Below are 6000 nucleotides of genomic sequence, written 5' to 3' on the forward strand. Positions count from 1 at the left end.
CCAAGTTGGTGTAAAATAATGAGTATCTAACTTCCGAGACCAATCCGAACGTACCGTGATTGTAATAACGACATCCTTAACCCTACGTTGGGCATTTTTTTCTAAAACTTTCGGTTGGGCACCCGGGTCTGAGCTTTTTCCCTCCTGTTGGAGGATCATTTTTAAAAGGTTATATCCATAAATGGATAGAAAATTAAATTTTAGGAAGCTACCTGGAAGCTCTAGTCGTTAGCTTTAATATAAATACGAATGTTAAATTCACTTCCAAAATTGAAAAGTTCGGGCCAGAAAAGTGTGTATGTACCCACGCATTATGCGTCTATATGTTTGAAATTATAGGCATTACTTGTGTAAATAAATAACATAAAAAGTAAGGTGTCTGTGTGTCTGTAAATGAGCGGATCCAATTCCTCCATTCAATTATGTTGCTGCTACATGTGTTGCAACAAACAAACGCAACTTTGTCGATTTTTTTCTTATTAATTTTATTTTTATTACACTCTGTTCAATATGCGACTGTGCGACGACGACGACGACCACAACCACAAAAACAACAACATGCGCACAGGAAAAGCGCTTGAATAATTGCTTTGTCGTTTACATGGAAGTCGTGATGGGATTGCAACGATAATGCCACACAAGACCCATGAACTTCAACAACTCGTCGAAACCGTCGAATTAAATTTGACAGGAAAACAGAGTGGCATGCATGCACGTGTATTTACGGCGGCAGCGACAGGTCGAGTAGTTGGTGGTGAAAAGTGACGGCAGCGGGGTAAGATGTTTCAAGACGCCATCCGAGATATATTTGCATCTTCGTGTAACAGGTGCATTAGGCGAGTTTTTGTGGCAGCTCCAATAGAAAAGTGGACTGATAGCAGTTATTCATATGCACATGTCCATCTCCATCTCCATCACCACTTGTGCGCACCAGCTCGTCGATGGTCCAGTTGCGATTGACTGCATAGTAATCGACTTACGCTGAACTGTATTACCTCATTCTTCAAACATGCACACATACATATATATATATATATATGTATGTATAGTACTCGTATGCACGTACACATGTATGTATGTATATTCACTGTCGTGTCCGCAGCTCATATTGCCGTGCTGCACTTGTGCATCGATCGGTTGACACTCATATTTGGTATGTTTGAGTTCGCTGCGATTTCCTGGCTGCTCCAATGTTATTATAATTTTGTTTTTTGGTAATTCGATACCTTTTTCTTTAAGTTGTTTTGTTCATGAAAACAGCAGAGCGAAAATTGCTTTGTGTGTACAACGAAATTGCATTAAACCTCAGCTGTTTTATGGCACACAAATGAAGCTCATTATATTTCAATAAGCAATACAAAACCCAATACACCAACAAAGCCAAGGAAGTCGGGGAAGCCGACGCAGACATGAATATGAATATATGGCCAAGCAGAAGAAGACTGGGAAAAGAATAAAATCAGTGCTCAGTTATGAAAACACTTGAAACTACATATGCTCATATACGCACACCCTGTAGGAAAATTCATTGGCTCATTTCTAGCTAATATAAAGCAATGGCTATGAAATTCATGCTTGGTATATTTTCCTATTATCTCTATTTATTTTGAGTTACAGGAATGGTTTAATTAATGTATTTTTTCTAGAAAAAATATTAGGTGCGCAACAAGTGAATCATTGAAAGTATTGTCCATCGCCGGCTACTACTTTTTCCCATCTTTCTGGTAGATCTCGTATGACGTCCCGGTAAAACTGTTCATTTTTTGAGGCTATCCACGGCCGCTTCTCGCGCAGTGCTCGGCTCAATCGCATCAATTGAAGTCGATATCGATCCCCAATGATGGTTTCGCTTGGTTTTAACAGCATAATAAATGAATATTCGACCGAGGCGACGACGTAGAAGCATGATCAGGCAGTCCCCATGACTTTCTTTTCTTTGGTTGCTGTAATGAATCCATTTTTCATCACCCGTCACGATGCGATGAAGAAAAGCCTTCCTTTTTTTGCCGCTGGAGCAGTTGTTCACAGGCGAAAAAACGACGTTCAACAGCACTTGGTTTTAAGTCATAAGGAACCCAAGTCCCCTATATCTGAATCATTCTCAAAGCATGCAATCGTTTGGAAATGGATTGGCGGGTAACTCCTAATACTGAAGCAAGCTCTTCTTGTGTTTGACACGGATCCTCATTGAGTAATGCCTCCAATTTAGCGTCTCGGAAGGTTTTTGGTTTTCCTTCACGCGGACGGTCGTCAACATTAAAATCACCGTCTTTGAAAGGACAGAACCAATCTCGGCACGTTGTTTCTGTTTCACTTAAAGCAGCATCTCCATAAACTCTTTGTAGCTCTCAGCCGCCATTTTTTTCGAATGAAAGAGGAAAATGGACACTTCCCGCAAATGACGATTATTCGGCACAAAATCAGACATTTCCACAAAACCAAAAGTATATGATGCCAAAACAAAATCACTAATGTGTCGAAGCAGTTTGTTTACCATATGTCTAAGCTTGGTTTATGACGTTAAGGTTATGTTAGAATCGACTAGCACACACTGCTGGCGGCATCTATTGACAAACAGCGGGAATTTAGTTGCGCACCTAATATTTTTTTCAGCGTGTGCTTCTCTTGAGATTTGTTCTGAAACGACTTAAAATAGCGACATCTCACCTAAAAATATAACATCTCCATCTACACAACTCGAAAAAATTATAAGACCAACTAAGTTTATGATGAATGTTTTAAAAATATGCAGTAAGAATCACACATCTCACCAAACTTAAATTATTTGCTAAGAAAAGTAAAATCTACAGAACGAAAACAGTCTAAGACCGACGTTATTATATTTAAATAAACAAATTAAATTCTTGTGGTTAGTTTATAATTTGGAACTTAGTAATTTGTGTCGGGTTCTTCTTTAAGTATAACTTGTTGAGACATCGAGACATCGATTTGATTAAGTCTTTTATGATATTTTGATAAATTGTCGACCATTCGACATTAACCGCACTTCACTATATGCTTGGCTGGGCAGAGCGAAACAATGTCTGCTTAAACGATGTTATAACTCTGCAGAGGCTCAGAAAGAGTGTGGAACTGATCAAGCGAGTGTATGCCAAATAAACCAAAATCCAAAATTTCTTTTATTCGAAATGAAATTTATCGCTTAAAAGTGTATTTAATTAATATAATAAAAACAAATAAACTTGGATTGCTATCAGTAAAAAAAACGATTTTCATTTCTATGGAAAAAAAACTCATTACTTGTGACAACCTCAAAACTTGCACCGAACCCGGTTTTCATTACGTGCAAGAATCGAGTTTCTACTCTATTAACAACTCTGTCAACACCAGAGATTATGGTGAACATAAGGGCAAAAGGAAGTTCGAGCAGGACCGCTAATTTCTATTTTTATTTTAATTACTTTTGGAGGGCCATTGTGCGAAGTGAGCTTTGAACAAGGCTGAAAATTTCATATTGAAAACTTTATATTGATGCTGTAATAAGTTTGCAATTCACGAAAAAGCTAAATACTCCTATATTTCATTTTTAGAATAGTCCATTCATATTTTTCTTTCATTTCCAAGAAGTAAATAAACATCAGCTGTTATTGATGAGTCGTTAGTACCTAAGGAGATGGTGCGCGTTTTTTGCTGGTAAAAATTATATCCGAAACTTTAAAAAAAGGCAGCTTAAATTGCCAAAGTTTTTCATTTTTCTCATAGGTACTAAATGTATGTGTGTAAGTACTCGTACATACATATGAAGCACCTGTGTGTGTCATCAGTGGAACACCAACATCTTCAACACTGTTATTACTTCTACATCTGCCGACCACCGTTCTTCTCTTAGAATTTGGCGAAATACTAAATATAACAGGGTTTGAAATTTTTTTTACCTGCTCAGGCCTTTCCTGCAGGGTATTCATGCGTAAAAATCCGAGCACATATATATGTATAAGAGTGTGTATGTGCCCCGAATTACATATGCTTATGATACCCGAAATAACAACTGGTGCTGTAGTGATGCCTCTTAGAGGGGGCACGATCACAAATACTCATACCCTTATTTGTGAGCCGGGCACATCCGCTGTAAGGTATACCAATGGTTTGCACTGATTTGTGGGCACATTGAACGTCGTGTGACATATTCCAAGTGCGCACTTCCTTCTTCAGACGCCGGCCAAAAACAGGCTTATCTTGTCTTCACAAATAGAAGTTTTCAGAAAAAAAGTCTTCAAGAAAATTTTGTATAAAACAAAAGAAAGGCTTAGTTAATTTGACACTCAAGTCAGTGTGCGTGTGATTTCAAAGAAGTGATGATACATCTACATATACAAGTGTGCATATGTATTATGTAAGTATATAACACTAGGGTGGGCTATTTTGTTATTTAAGCCGATTTTGTTTTGCCGACTGATTCTGCGGTTTCGAAAGAAAGACTGCGGTTTCGACTGATTCTGCGGAAGATTTTCGACCTATGTACTTTGGTGAAGACGAGTATCGTAGGGGATGGAACAATTAGCTGCATGAGCTTTACGACGACGTAAACATAGGGCAGTGAATAAAGAACCAGCGTTACGTTGGCTGGGTCATGTCAACCGAATGAATACAAACGCTCCGACTCTGAAAGTATTCGCTGCGGTAACCAGCTGGTGGTAGCAGCGGAATAGGAAGGCCTCCTCTGCGTTAGAAAGATCAGGTGGAGAAGGGCTTGACTTGACTCGGTGTGTCTAAGTGGCGTCGGTTAGCACGAGTAAGAAACGACTGGCGCGCTTTGTTAAACTCGGCCAAAATCGCGTAAGCGGTTATCGCGCCAATCAAGAAGAAGAAGATTGCTAGTCAGTTAAGCTGTCTAATCGCATCTCTTGAATGGCAGTGATGTCAGCCTTTACTCTCGCGAGGACATCAACCAGCCGGGCAGAGGTACCTTCCCCATTAACAGACCGGACATTCCAGGTGCATGCCCTCAAATCGTGGACCTTAGTGCGTTTGCAGCGGTCGTCAGTATAGGAAGCTCTCATCCGAGGCTTTTTATATGTTTTCATTGGGGGGGATTTTTAAGTGGCGGGTCCCAAACCCAGCGCACAACCAGCTATCCTGGAATGCTTCGCCGTTCTCACGTTAGCTCAATCTCGAACGAGTGTTCGGAAGCTGCCCACAGGATACGTGAGCTAATCCCGGAAGTTTTGAGCTGCTTGAACCATGTGTAGAATAATCGACTTGCCGGGGGGATCAGTTATTTTCCCCACTTGCGTGGACCTCTACATATGGAACCATCCTTCAGCTGTCTAATTCACAAGTGTAAAATATTGGGTTGGGGAAAAAGAAATGTCATATTTGTGATCGAAATTTGACGCTTTATTTAACGTACTTAAAATTATCCGATTCAAGTCAAATATGCCCCGTTTTGTTCGCAAACTTGTTGCCATTTAGAAGGCAACTTCATTATCCCCCCTTCTTGGCGGTCAATCCGAGCTTGCCGATGGTTTGGGGCGGCTCGCCGCTTCTCGATCACGATCTTTTTCGCTTGGCGTTGTCGTACGTGATCCACTTTTCATCGCCGGGCACCATCCGCTTCAAAAATGGGTCAAGTTCGTTCCGTTTTAGCAGAGAATCGCAAGCGTTGCTTCGGTCCAAGAGATTTTTTTGCGTCAATACGTGTGGCACCCAAACATCCAGCTTTTTTTGGAATCCAATCTTCTGCAAAACAGCTGATCACCCTAATGCATGTAAACTTGTGGTATTTGTAGCCATGCCTAAGAGCAAGTGAAAGGTTGGCGTTATGACGGCGCTTTAGATAATTTATATTATTTACTTACTTACATGTTGACGATGTGCACTAGCACTCTTCGCAGGTATGAGTGTATGTATGTATATGTATATGTAAATTGTAAGAAAGCCTTACTTAAATATTTCCTGGTTGATTTGGGTAAGTCTTTTCGCCATTAAATATTGTAAATGCGGCGTGAATGAAAGTGCGATAAGCTGGTAAATACCTTA

This window comes from Anastrepha obliqua, chromosome 1 (assembly GCF_027943255.1).
Source record: "Anastrepha obliqua isolate idAnaObli1 chromosome 1, idAnaObli1_1.0, whole genome shotgun sequence".
NCBI classification, from domain to species: Eukaryota; Metazoa; Arthropoda; class Insecta; order Diptera; family Tephritidae; genus Anastrepha; species Anastrepha obliqua.